Source organism: Amblyomma mixtum, chromosome 3 (assembly GCF_055824585.1).
Source record: "Amblyomma mixtum isolate Tamu chromosome 3, ASM5582458v1, whole genome shotgun sequence".
NCBI classification, from domain to species: domain Eukaryota; kingdom Metazoa; phylum Arthropoda; class Arachnida; order Ixodida; family Ixodidae; genus Amblyomma; species Amblyomma mixtum.
In genome coordinates this window covers 422,767,107-422,781,915 of record NC_143014.1, presented here as the reverse complement: position 1 = coordinate 422,781,915, position 14,809 = coordinate 422,767,107, and the positions used below count along the sequence as shown (strand labels likewise).

Here is a 14,809-nt window from a genome sequence, read left to right as displayed (position 1 = left end):
CGGCCACCCAAGCCAACATGGCGGAGAAATCGGCCAGACGCAAGACGGCGCTGCGGTCGAAAGATGGCCGCGCGCACCTGAAAAAGGTCTATACCCGACACTCTACGAAGCTCCCTGCAGTACAGGTGGAGAGAGGCCTTCTACCTTATGATTTTGATACGCAGGGACTATTCAGTCTACAACCCCAGTGTAGCAGTGGGAGGCTATGCTTCTCCCTTCGGCACGGTCTGTTTGGTGCGCATGGTGTGCACTCATAAGCTGGAAGTGGGCTCAGGGAAACGCGTAGTGGCTCACACCGTTTGAAATTCGAACACCAGCGGTTCTTCAGCGTGCAAGAGCGTCGCACTGCACAAAGGCGATTTTAGATGTCATATCCACGCATAAGCGGCCACCGCTACATGGATTCAATTCTACAAACTTGGCTTTGGAGCTAAGCGACATAAACCCAGAGCCACTTGTTTCTATTCACATGCCCTGTAGGCGTATCCAGAGAATTGTGGAAGCCGATGTTTAAAGAACGGTTTTACACACTCAAAACTTCTGCTGAGTCACATTCATTGCACTTGCGTTCGAATTCCTCCAAAGATCTTAAGTTAGGGATGACAATGAGCAATATTCTGCGTTTGAGCGTCTTTTTAAATCATTTGACCAGGAAGCCTCACCATATATTCGAAGTCGTCTTGGAATATTCGAATCTCCGATATCAGAAACGTCGCTGCCTTTCGCTTATTTTTCCGGCACACATATTCCGGAGCGTCGCATACGCTGCAGTGCAGAGATGGTTTTGGCGGAGTGTACTCACCTCCAGGGTGTGCGCAGAACGTCTATTGGGCACGGTCGCTTTAGTACGCATCATATGCAGAAGTAAACTGCACTTGGCCTCTGATGGATGCGTGCGTAGTGGTTGAATCCGTTTGAAATACGAGCACCTGCAGTTCTTTAACGTGCAAGACCATCGCACTGTACACGGACGTACGAAGATTTCGTATCCACCGATACACCGTCGGAGAGTAAGAGCGGTTTGAGAAAACGGTCGCGTGCACGAGACACGCGAGGGAGATTGCCCTTGTTAGATGCACAGTTATTCTAGGCTGTGTTGGTGGTGCGCAATAAGGGTGCAAGAATAATGAAGCTGCCTCGGAAAGCACCATATATTGATAAGAATTGGATACCCTGACATCTCTAGGAAGGTTCTATGGAAGGACAAGGCTGACGTTTGCTGTAATAAGGAGATAAATAGGTACAATTCCCACTACTGATATGATCACAACCAGCACTTGCTCCGATAACCCAACCACCAAGACCAGTAGTCAGTGATTGTCTCGTGTGTCATTTAGTGAGATCCAATATTGGGGCAACACTTCCTAGACGGAAATCTAATAGCAAAATCATACACGCTAATTATTCTAAGTGGTGTTGTTAGCGATTTCATGTATTATAGCCGCTTAAGTTAAGTCCATGGCTCGTGGATTAAACACGGCGGGGTGCCTGCGCTTTTCTCGCCGCGTGTAAGGGGCTGGCTTGACGAGAACTTCACCGGTGAGTGGATAGGGCGCACTGGACCCATGTTCTTGCCACCTAGGTCACCCGACCTGGCTGCATTAGATTTTTTTCCTTGGGTCTACGTCAAGAACGAAGTCTTCGTAGCTGAACTCGAAGGTCTACCAGACCTGAACGGAAGAACCAACACATCTGCCACTTTATCCCCGAAGGTCGGGAAACGAATGCTAGAGTTCAGAAAGGAGAGATTCATGGCATGCGTGGCGGATGAAGGCACTCACTTTGATCATTGGAGGTGAATAAAACTTAGCCCCGAGATATGACAGGGCAGCATTTGTCAGTTGACTTCTTTTGGAGTTATTTTGGGAGAAAATAATAAATCGCAAGCCAACAGCGCGCACACCGCTCCTTTCTTGCCTGATCCAGAGCGGAAAGAGAACATTTGTGCGTTATCTACGAGCTGCTTATTCGAGGCTGCTGACGGCAAAAGACATGCCGCCAATTTCAATGCTAATCACGAAAGGAGGGCGCGTGCGGCCCACGGCAGCAGGGACAATGCACTTATCTCGAACGCCTCTCTGGTCCACTTTCCTCGGTGCCGTGTAGGCACGCAACCACAAACGGGTGTCGCCACCATTTCTTCAGTCCCTTAAACAGTATTGTGGATGGGTTTTTAGCGCACTCTGAGCATCCAGTTTACGAATCGGATTCGAAAGGGCTGGAAACTCATATCTTAATATCTTAATAACAATCTTAATAATAATATCTTAATAACAAGACTGTGATGAAAATATGCGGCATAAAACAAACAATTAAAGTGATGATTAAAGAAATTCCGACAATTTATAGACTCCTTGAACTATGTCCTTATCTTTTGTCCGCCAAGCCGAATACATATTCAGTGAAGGCGGCATTCACGATACGATCATGCTATGCACTTTGTGCTCTTTATACTGCAACTGGCGGAAGCGCACTGTCAACGAAACCAAAGAGCATAGGAATTTTTTGGAAATTTTTGTTGTAGTTTTATCAATGGCAGAATAACAAAGGCAGAAGATAAAAATTGCCTACGATTACGTTACTTCCTAATGCGAAATTTGAGCGAAGCTCTTCTGCTGTTTCAGCTTTTGGATAGACTGAGGGAAAAAATTCGAGCAAGACATGTACGCACAATTACAGACAACTTGTTATTTTTCACACATATTCCTTCTTCAATAAACACTCCACTAACAGTTCTTGATTATCATAAAGCAAGCTTTGTGGACGGAGAAATAGATGGATATATGCTCCACTTGCTGCACCAATGCGTGGTTCTCAAGGACGAGCTCTGCGCTAGTATTTCACAAGGTTGTCACAGCTGCGGGAGCCGTTACGAGTGTGTGGAACGGGATGTTCTCCCGCATAAGTGGTGAGAAATTCGCGTTTGTCTTTTAATTTACATCAATATCCCCACCTACCCCGACACTCTGGCAGGTGGCAGCGTTTCTGGCACAAGCTTGTCAATGCCAAAGCATGCAGCGCACATCTGTCACTACCGCCACGTAGCTTACAGCACGATTGAGATGTCCACTGTTACAAGAGGGCAGTTATGCGCCTCCCTCTGGTTTCCACCGAGATGTGTGAGACAGATGCTGCGCATTTCCTTTGCTCAAAAACCAATTTACAAATCTTACCCTCTGCTTTCAAGCCCCCTCTATTGGTATCGCAACTTTGGGAGACAGATCACTTAGTAAATTTTAACGAAAGAAAATGGGAGACAGATACTGCGCACTTCCTTTCCTAAAAAAATACCGAAGACACTTTGGAAATTCTAAAGTCTGCGTGGCGAAAGCCTTGTGGTCAACCCACTGCCGCTTTCTCCGAATCGCTTGGCGCGAAATCACTGGGCCGTTTCGGAGCCAGGCGTCTCACTCACTCGACTGCAACGGGACGTGTGGCGAAGGAGCGACGGTGAGCTGCCACCGCCGATGCGCGAGCGCTGGGTATACCGCTACTGTGTGACTAACCGTTGCTATGCCCAGCTGCCCCCCCACTGGCGCGCCGGTCGCCGAGGAGGGGAGGAGGTTCCGGTTTTGGTTTGGTTTATTGGGGTTTAACGTCCCAAAGTTACTCAGGCTATGTGAGACGCGGTAGTGAAGGGCTCCGGAAATTTAGATCACCTGGGGTTCTTTAACGTGCACTGATATCGCACAGTACACGGGCGTCTAGAATTTAGCCTTTATCGAAATTCAGCCGGCGCGGCCGGGATCGAAGCCGCGTCTTTCGGGACAGCAGCCGAGCGCCGTAACCACTGAGCCACCGCGGCGGGGCAGGTTGCCCTTTTACCTTCTCCTTTCCAAGCGCCCGCTCCATCACTGCTGGTTACAACGGACAGCGGCGGCGGCGACGCCGCGAAACGCAGGAACGGGCGCCTAACAGCTGCGTTCTAAAACGACCATTTACCGGTGGGATGTGGTTCTCTATCTGCGCGAAATTAGGAGGCCGTGGATAGCACCCACTGATAAAACTACGTAGATAAAAAAATCCCTTTGCTGCTTGGTTTCGGGGACGCCTTGGCTTCATTCATTTCTGTCATCACGAGCCTCTTTAAACTGTCCTTTCTGGAGAACGCCCTATACGGTTAACTCTCACCGTCTGGCCCCAAGTTTCGAATCTCAGTTCTTTCTAGTGATGTATTTGATGTCACTGATATATTGTAGTTAAGAGTATACGTGTGAATTGGGCCTTTAAACAGTGGTAGTTCACCGCAGGATGTCCCGAAATACAAGAAAATTGTTTTTCTTTCTGAAAAAAAAAATTCCCAGTGGGCGGCATGAAAGCGGCGGCAGACGAAGAAGAAAAAACTATGGTGCTTCGCCAGCGAAGCTCACGTGCGGCCATTCGAAGCCGAGCTTATAACTGAACGCAAACGCCCTGTGGCAAGCGGCAGCCACGTCTACGAGGACTTCGTTCCTGCTGAGCGACGTGGACGCCACTGCGCTGTTCGTGTCCGCCGAGCTGGGAACCAGGTGTGGAACTCGTTGCGGTCGCCTTCTGCTCTGCGAAGGTAAGGTGCCATTCATGCTGCCAGCGCTCATTCCTAGCGCTCAACGGCAAGGCTGGGTCTGAAAATTCGTCGCCTAGATATGCCGTTCGGGCCATCGGGATGACGCTTGGAGAATAAGGAGACGCTTAGCACGCAGCAGCTTAAATTAGGCTTTGTGAAGGGAAGTTGCTTTCGATGTGATCAACTTCAGCCAAGTCTAGCTCTACCTTCTCTTCGGCGCGCTACTCGATACTTAATATGGATTTACTGTCCACGACACTGCGAGCTCGTTCACATTCGGCGTGCTCGGAGACATCGCACATACCTCCATGCTAGAGGAGGAAATAGGAAGTCCAGGGCGGCAGGAAGTACACATTGCCTTTTTCATTTTGCCGCAGGTGTGTTCCGTAGCTTGTTTACGTCGAAGAGCTGCGTTTCTCTTACGTGGGGTTAATTAGCTGCAAGGAAGAAGACGACTGAACGCCTCTTGCAGCTTAGTTGTAGGCGGTTGTGTTTCAGTAGCAGCCCTTTCAGATCCTCCCGTATTTCGCTTTTGGGAAAGAACTAACGGGGAGTAATGACTAAATGCTGCATTATCCTTTCCTCCCTGTACCAACGCTCGCCTCCACAGCCTCACTTTCTCGCCTCGCTACCCATCTAGTGGAGTTAATAATTTCAGCCTTACACGGGTAGGAAACATGAAAGTGTCATCTACACCAAGAGGCCTCCATATTAACTGCTACTGTCGTGACCTATGCAGGAAAATCAAGCGGCTAGAAGGGAATTGCCATTGGCGTCAGGCACTGCCATCTCCACATCTGAGCGATGCAAGATGAATCGGAAGGGAGCTAGCGTCTCTGCAGTGATTTGCTCTGACTCGGTAGCTTAAGGCCGCTGGAGTCACTGAAACTTTGTGTCAGTAGTTCCCGGCGAAATAGTACAATCAGGAGCCGAAATGTGGTGTTCATTTCGGAAACTCCATAAGATTGCCTTCGCAATAATAAAAATGCCTTATGTCGAATACACTGTAACAAGACGGAACGTGTTGCGTAAGCCGCGAAAGCACAGCCCATATTGAAATTTTTTTGCTGCGAGTTGTTTCTTTATTTCTTAGAAATCCCGTTGTCTGCGTAAGGTGTTCCATGCAGTCTATTTCATGAACGAGCTCGAAGAACTGGAGCTACATTTTAAGTGCGAAGATTTCTTGAGCAAAGACGGTAGCATCATAAGCTTTTACACAGCCGAGATCAGAACCTTTTGCCACGCTTCCGAGATGAAGTTGGTTCGGACGCAGCCCTGTGGGTGTTTTATATGTGGGTTGGTTTCAGTATAATGGATCACCTTGTGTCTTGCCTTTGAAGATGTGTATTTTGTAATTTGCTATACGTCTTATGTAACTAAAGGTTGTAAATACTTATTGCCCTCGTCGAATGAAGGGCATGTGGCGTACCACTCGACCATTAAAATGCCGAACATTGCGATGAGACTGTACATAATTTTCGGGCTACCCCTTGAAAGTTTGTGGTTTGGAATCGTGCTTCATGTATACACTTGCACCTTCATGAAATTTATCTCGCAAGCTAGTTAAATTTATCTACGTTTATGACTGTCGACGATATGGGATGGCACCGGGTTCACACCGGGTTCGCACGATGCCAACTAAGGCAACTTAGGAAACTTGAATAAAACTTGGGCAGCGACATCGAAACGAGAAACGCCGACGAAGGACCTGCCTGAATAAATCGCAACATCATTGTAGGTACTCACTGTGTTCCGTGCAGGCGGCTGACGCTCGCTGCCAGCAAAAAATGGGAAAGAATAAAAGGACTCACAGGTGTTGGAGAAAAAATGCCTACGGAGCTTGAAGAGACGTCCGAAGCGTACGGAAGTATTGTATGTGAGTTACCATATTTTAGAGCGCAGCTCTCTGGCGTCCGTTCCTGGGTTTCGCGTCGTCGTCGTCGTCGGCGTCGGTCTCGTAACCAGCTCCGCCCCCAATGTCACGCTTTTCAATTGGTCGAAATGCTCGTGACGTCACAGTGCGCGAATTTCAAATGGGGCCAATTGTACTTTGGCTAGTAACCATGCAACCAATCAAAGGGATCGTATAGTGATGCTGCAACTAAGTTGGACTGAGTTTAGTTAATTGCTTAATTAATCAATTAGCCTAATTAATATAGAGGAGAATGAAGAGGTCAGAAGAAAAGAAAAGAAAAGAAAGACGCGCGCCGCAGCGACAACAGCATCCGCGGAAGGAGACGCTGCTGAAAAAAACAGATAAGTACGAAGCCGCGTTCCCTGCACCACCACGCACTTCCCCACTCAGTAAGGCGTTGCTCGTTTCATATACGTTGTGTCGAACATCCTAGACAGTTCCAACAATTGACAGGTTAATGACAGAACACGATGGATAGAAATACAAGAATATAAATATGAAATAGCCTAATTAACCTTTCTAGTTAGACCGCATAAATCAATGAAACCGAGAACGAAATTGGTCGAGTTGGGGAATCGAACCAGGGTCTCCGGAGTGCGATACGAGCACGCTAGCCACTCCATAATGCCAGCTGAATGGTTTGGAATGAACAAAGGCGCGTCTAGCTAATACGGCGTCTTCGTTCACTCCCATCTTCCCCCTTTCCCTTACGGCGAGGTGCAGGTGTCCACCCAGATATGCGAGAGAGATACATTTCCTTTCCTCAAAAAATAAATTTACCGTCCAGCAAGGCATACAGCCGAATTGGCGATGGCGTTCTGTGGACTCCCTGGCAGCGTTGCAAGACGCTGTCGCGTTCCACTCTTACAGGCGAAGCTTAACATGTTAACCACACATCAGTAACACACGCAGACAGCCAATGGACGCGTCATTCGCTGGCAGCACTTGATTCATCATTCACAACCACATTCTTAACGTACGCTCCCTTGCCGCACATGCCAAGGACGTACACCACGATCACATTCTGCGCCATTCCTCTGTACTTTGCTTTGCTGAAACCTGGATGGATCCCGAAGAGCCTCTCGAAATCATAGATTTCCTATACTGCTGTGGTGCTCGCAGAGACCACAACAGAACGGCGGGAGTCGCTATCTACTTGCGCACAGGTCTCTCTGCAATACCAGTCGAAATGTTTGGCACGTCACATGAAGTTGGCGAACTGTGCGCCGCAAAGTTGCCCAACGGCTTGCTGGTAGTAGCTGCCTACTTCGCCCCTACCGCACTCACGAAAGACGTCGTGCACTTCCTGCAACTCGCATTAACCGTCCATCGATCCACACCGATGTTAGTAGTGGGGGACTTTAATGTTGACATAAAGACAAACAGCAATTTCCTAACACTTATGCGGGAGAACATCCCGTTCCTCTCGCTCGTAAAGCGTCCCACGGCTGTGACAACCTCGCGAGGCACTTGTATAGATCTTGTCTTTGAGAATCAAGCATTGGTGTACCAAGTCGAACATATATCAGTCTATTTCTCCGACCACAAAGCTACCTTCATGACTGTCAAGAACTGTTAGTGGAGTCTTTGTTAAAGGAATACGTGTGAAAAATAAAAAAAAAAATTCTGTGATAGCGCATACATGTGTTGCTCGATTTCTTTGCCTCAATCTATCGAAAAGGTGAAACGGCTTATTTGCTGCGCTCAAATTTCGCATTAGGAAGTAACGTAATCGTCGGTAATTTTTTTCAACGCATTGTGTCGTGCCGCCTGCTTATGAAACTGGCGACCCATGTCGTGCGGCCATTAACGCAGGCCTAATCAGCACGTAAGCATCATCACCAATGTAGTGAGGGCGAAGGCCGCGAAGAAATGGAGAGGAGGCAAAGTAGTTGAGTGGTAGATGAAAGACCCTCTATTTGACAGACACTGACATTTATAGCCTTTTGTCACATTTACACTTTATAGCCAATTTCCAAATGTACATCCACGAAGACAAATCACAAGACAATCCTCTAAAATGAAACCATAAGCATATGCGCATATATAGCAGTGAGCCCAAGGCCTCGACTTCTTACTGCGCCTCACTCGCAAAATAATGGTAGGCACCTACGTTAGTAGCGCCGAATACAGCGCAAAATACACGGAAATGAACGTGTTAATGCCGTCAACTTTGTAGGGTCAGCATACTCATTGAAATCTAAAAAAAGACAGCGTCTAATTATTGAACATTTGCTCATGTTTTGGTAAAGCAATCCTGTGAAAATTAATTGTAGGCATAAACATTTAATTTCTTGATGTTCTTCCCTGAAAAATTATAATAACAATTGGCTGATATGCTGCAGTCGTAAAATTTATTACACCAGGTCGCATCTTGCCCTCACAACACACGTGTTTTTCTGGTTGTGTATAGCAGGGCGGGGAGGCCTCGAAGGCTGAGCTAGTAAGTATCGCGCCGCCGTGACGGCAAGAAGACCGATTTCCCCTTAAATTTTTGATTCATTGAATGTATCCTCACTAGTTAACGCTCGAAGTATTCGAACCGTTTACCTACCTAGCAGCTCTTGTGGAGCGTTATACCTGCTTTAAGCAGGCGCACGTGGATTGAAGCGTTATTTAAAAGCGGGCATGTGGTGCGGGATATATATGCACAGTAAAGAACCCGGATTAGTAAAAACTGAGGAGGAACCCTCAAATTCCCAAGGCCAGGTCCACGGGTACGTTCGGGGCCTAACCCAATATCCCATACCTTAGTGTACTGCGGCATACCTAAGCGAGCCTCCTACCGCACGTAGGGGAACGAGCAGGATTCTTGTTTCATGCGACCCTACCTGCGCAGGATATGCTGAACCCGCTCGCAGCTCTCTCTCTCTTTGGTGATCGTAGGCGTCAGCTTGGAGTTGGCCAGGTGTTCCGACACCGACTGCCATGGTGGCTCCCGCGAGGACGAGTTCGTTATGTTCCGGTTCTACGAGACACACCCGTATGCGAAGGCAGCGCCTGAAGCAAAACGAACACCAGAACTCTTCGCCAGAGAGCACTGACCCTTGGTAAGCATTTGCAAACCTGCCGGGTTACTTCTTACAGTGCCCGGTGGCACTAGTATTGAGACCGTTCCTTCCTAATCACCCTGCCTTTCCTGGAGTGCCTGGTTAGCGTCGGCCCAACTGGATAACCGGGTGATCTTGGTGCCTCATGCCGCGTACATTTTGCGCACCTAATATATCATTGATTACGTGCTTTCTCTCTCTCTTAAAAGACAGCCGGCGTAGAAGCCTATCGGTTAAGCACTGAAGTCCTAGTTTTCTCTAAGCTTCGCGCCATTTATATCTGCCTTTGTCGAGGGTAAATTTGACGCAAGCTCGGGCAGCATGAACGGCTGCGATTAATCGCCGGCGCCTTCGTACGCCATCCGGCTGCAAGTTGTAATCGAGGCAGCTGGCCATCAATCACATCCATCGGGCCATCTATGGGCCATCCATCGTAAATGTCCCGAGTTCCGCAGCCAAATTAGCGCAGTGCTGTCACGGATCGGCCATGTGACGAAGGAGTATTCTTAAATTAGTACCACACATGTATTTGCATAAAAAAATAAAATGGTTTGGTTTGGTTTATTAGGGTTTAACGTGCCAAAGCGACTGAGGCTATGAGAAGCGCCGTAGTGAAGGGCTCCGGACATTTCGACCACCTGGGGTTCTTTAACGTGCACTGACATTGCACAGCACACGGGCCTCTAGAATTTCGCCTTCAAGAAATTCAGTCGCCGCGGCCGGGATCGAACCCGCGTCTTTCGGGTCAGCAGCCGAGCGCCGTAACCACTCAGCCACCGCGGCGGGAAAAATAAAATAAATAAAATAACTTAGAATCGCGGAGGACCGTGAGAAAGACTCGCATGGATTTTTGTTATCTTTGACGGCAAATAAATCGCAACGATAGTCACACAGCACCGACGTGCTCTCGCCGCTTTAATGGGATCGCAGAGTCTAGTTGAAAGAAAACGTGACAGACCACCTCTATCGAAGAACTACTCTGCATAAACTTTAGAATCTGAACCCACTGGTCCACATCGACAAGGTTCTTTGACAACAAGGAGTTAGGCTTAATTTAAGATATACCACAACGCACTATGCCGTAGTGATTTTGGTCCAAGTCCCTTTGCAGATATTGTTGTATTAGTGTCGTTCCCCGGCATGATATCTTTATTCTTGGTATTTTTATTTTTGTATTCTGATGGGGATGTGGGCAGGCAGAAGGGATCAAGAAGGGCCATTATGGTTGGTTCTTTTTAGATCCTAATAAATGTCTAAGTTTTGTTTTTTCATTTATCTCTTGAAGTTTCCTAAATAATTACGCCTATGCCACTATTAAATAAATATACCCCACGTCCACTAGCTGTCCTCCAAGGGTACTGCGACCATCTGAGAAACGGTGCTGGTGCTAGATTGGTTTCCACCTTTAAAATATCACAAGAAAGCGAGAACAATGCAAGACTCAAATACGAACAAAACGCGCATTGCTACGACTGGCGCTCTGTCGCCCTCGTTTTGTGCGCTGTTTCTAAACTTTGATCAGAAACCAAGTAGCGCAAGGCAAACTTTGTTTGCTAGATTTGTGTTGGCGCCGTTGGTTCAGACCCCACACAGGGCACCGCCGATTTATAGACCGTTTACAGTGAGCAGTTCTTCCGTTCTAAACCAGATGGCTCCACAGGAGCGCTCAGAACACGGCGCCATTGCGGGCCTCGTAAGTCGCCGGCGTGTACGCCCCGACGCAGGAGTAAAAATATTGCAGGTGGCTGCCGAATGTGTTCTTTCCCTAGAGGTGTGAAAAGCAGAGGAAATACGTACTGTACTGTGAATTTTAAGAACTGAGACAGGCAGTTAAAGGCTCGGGTTGGGATCATTTGCGAGCTTCACGGAATCGAACAGCACCGGGAAGTACTGCCCCGGTTCGAGCTCGTTCGCCATGCACCCTTTCCCAACAGGCGAACGCAGCAAACATGTTCGCCAGAGTTAGATAGCTAATATGGAAACAAGGGTTTCGATCTTGGAAAATCTTAGAGGGTAAGTGCACAACACAGCCGCATGAACAAGCTGTGCCGCCACGGAAACCATCACTTCGGGATTTCAGTTGCTGTGCAGTTGCGTCTGCGTGTGCAGCGAGACCCCATTGCTCGCAAGTTAAGCCGTGTGCAGCCATTAGTTAAAGGAGCGCCCCAGGCTGATTTAGGAGCGGAAAACAAGGACGACTTACGCTCATATAGTATACTGCAACTGCATACATTATGCTATGCAGCGCCGTGCGAGCCGACAACGCTACCGCCAGTCCGTGTATTACATGCCATCTTGGTGCTAATTCTGAACTTCACCGCAAGTAGCGCACTTTTCGTCGATCTTATTCGACATAAAGGATTTGCGTTAGGGCTGCTGTGCTGGATAGTTGTTAGTTCATCGTGGTATATGCGAGACAGTAACTAAAAGTGACTCCGTAGGCCAGCGCTCAGAGTGAAGCTTACTTGACACCAACGAGACCTCGAGCATTTTCGTGTCCACATATCGAGCGTGCAGCGTACCCCAATTTCATTCCTGAGGCTGACCCATGCGCACGTGATAACAATTATATCACGGAATCCTTCGAAACTACTTCACACCAGCTCGAAGGCTGCTTGATACATATATGGTACAGCTACCATGATAGTTAACATTTGTCTGTCTATTCACTTTTGTCGCATTTCTGTGTTTAACAAAATTGTATTCAATATTTTAGGTTTCCTAAGCACCGTTAACAGGTTCTAAACAAATGCATACGATGTGCCTGTGGGCATCTTAGAGCGGTTTCTGCATGCATGTACAAAATACGACAATGACCTGCTCTGTCGCAGGAGCATTAAACCTTGCTGTTTTAGACAATAACAATAAAAAAAACATGCAGCAAAGGCTTAAGCTCTTACAAAGACAAGCATTCAGGCGATCCATCGGTTGGCTCGAAGCGGCATAGCTGAGCGGCTCGGCACGACATGAAGCATGATCATGTTTTTACACCTCAAGTGATCAAATTAGGGCTCTCACTTGTCCTTCGAAGCTTTGGCCAAACCGTAGTGCCGTCTTCCCACTGCTTTGAAACCGTATCAGCCAGAACACTGCCCGTCGGAACCGAACCATCAGACGCAGCAGCCTTCGCGACGAGGCACGCGCCGAGCAGTGAGGAGGCGTGTAATGAAGGAGTGAACACGTGATCAAGGATGGCAGCTCGTATGATACGGCGCTGTAAAGCTCTTGCATGCAATGTGGCTCACAAACGAGACTTGCATATTTTTCAAACGGCAATACTCTCGTATAAACTGCAAGGGAATGTAGTTACCGAATGTAGTCAGATTTTTTACTTCGAAAGAAGTACTCGTGACAGCTTTTGGCCCACACACCACTCTACGACAGAAACTTGGGAATTCTGCGATGAGATGCGTTTTCATACACTTTCTTGAAGAGTTATAAAGGTTTGGAAATATCCACTGACGCTATTTGGCTAAAATAAGAAGTTATTCTACCAGCGCAAGGTTTTCAAACCTAGGAGCATGAGCAATTTTATCCAACATTTTCATTCCCCCTACCCACGTACCTGCGAGGAGTCCTTCAAAACCGGATAATAGTCCATTCGCCCTTCCCTTTTTCCTATGCAAAGCCCCCCCCCCCCCCCCCCCCCTCGAGCACTATATATGGTCATTAGGAATCTTTGGTAATGCCGAAGGCATTGACATCTTATTTATCAAAGTTGGTGTTTAACCTCCGCGTGCTAATGTGTACAAGGCGGACGCTGCGTATGTCAAGAATAGGAGACAGCGTGCTTTAAAGTCTTAGGACTCACGGTGTCAGTGCCGACGGCGGCACCATTTGCCTCCCAGAAACAGCCGCATAAGAGCAGTACAGCTAGCGGTGTAAATAATAAGATATGTTTATTCGGTTAGTTTTACAAAAAGATTATTATTAGAGACATTACAAACTCGCTACAGTTAAGATTTTGTGTAGAGTGCGCAAGCTGGGGCTGAGCGACCCTTTCTTTTGAGCTTGAGGTTAACTGCTACTGAGGGTCCCGAGTAGACCTTCAAATCACAGCAAAGAGGCTTTGCTTTCTTCTAGGCTTGACACTCTTTCCCATCGCACACTCAGGACAGCCTCTGCCCCTTTGCCTTCCTAGCATGTAAGAATGGGAGGAAGTGTGGCAATGGTCACAGTTAATTATTTAGGCTCAAGAGTGCGCTTTATGAGACAGTAAATGCTGCTCTTCATTTGGATTAATTTAGGTGTAAGGGGGTTCAACATTCCAAAACGACTCAGGCTATGAGGGACGCCGTAGTGAAGGACTCCGGAAATTTCGACCACTTGGGGTTCTTGAACGTGCAGGGACATCGCACAGCACACGGGCCTCTAGAATTTTGCCTCCGTCAAAATTCGACCACCACGTGCGGGATCGAACCCGCGTCTTTCTGGTCAGCAGCCGAGCGCCTTAACCACTGAGCCACCGCGGCGGCGCTCTTACTTTGTACGCACGTCCAATTACCCGCGAGAAATAGCTGGGATCTGCTTGTATGTTTCCCGTGTGATTAAGCGATGACTGCCATTCCGCCTCAACAGTTGCAGCCCGTCGTCGTCCACGGTGGGTCAGAAGATGGTGCAGCAACCCAGCTACCAAGAGGTGTCCACGCCGTAGCCTTCTCTTCCCCATGCATCGGCTGCTCTCCCAGTGCCAGTCGCAGCCACCGGTGGAGCAGACCGTAGAGATGGTCTGGGATCGATGGGAGAACAGGCTTCAGCCTGTTCTCCCATCGGTGCGTACCGGCGGTGACGCGGCTGTTCATGACGTGCCCTCGGATGGCCTCTGGTCTCAGGCGCCGAAGCCTGGAAGCTGCAATCCGGTGCTTCTTCCCTCGGCGGGAATGCCACTAGAATCATTATACAGGTAACACCACATCATAGATTGAGAGCCATGCTTTCCCATTCTAAGCTTTCTAGTGAAAGGAATATTGCGTTGTTTTCCACGGAAGATGTGCCAACTTTCCGCTCCCTCTTGAAGAGGTATGGTATTTAATTATTGCACTCCGAGAAGAGCATAGTATAAAATGAAGCTTCTTAAATTATACTGTAGTAACGCTGCCTATGTTTCTGGTATCAGCCATGGCGACAATCTCAGCAGACTAAGGAATTTTAACGACGTCACTCATATCCTAAGCGACAGCCGATGATCTAGAAGCTTTTACTTTCCCTGAACCCATGTCACACCCGTCACCAACGTCGGAGCGCGGCCAACATGGAAAGAAATGGTGTAAACGTCGCGCCAGTTCAGGGCGTTTACCA

At 48.1% G+C, this 14,809-nt stretch overlaps 1 long non-coding RNA gene across 1 annotated transcript in view; it reads left to right on the top strand.

The window, feature by feature from the left end:
• LOC149357901 (uncharacterized) overlaps positions 1 to 14,220 on the top strand; it is a 50,360-nt gene extending 36,140 nt beyond the window's left edge. The window contains exons 2-4 of the long non-coding RNA XR_016289375.1: positions 4,430 to 4,546; positions 9,348 to 9,511; positions 14,090 to 14,220. This is a non-coding gene — a long non-coding RNA (uncharacterized LOC149357901). The remainder of the gene's footprint in view (positions 1 to 4,429; positions 4,547 to 9,347; positions 9,512 to 14,089) is intronic.
• Positions 14,221 to 14,809: the final 589 nt, after the last annotated feature.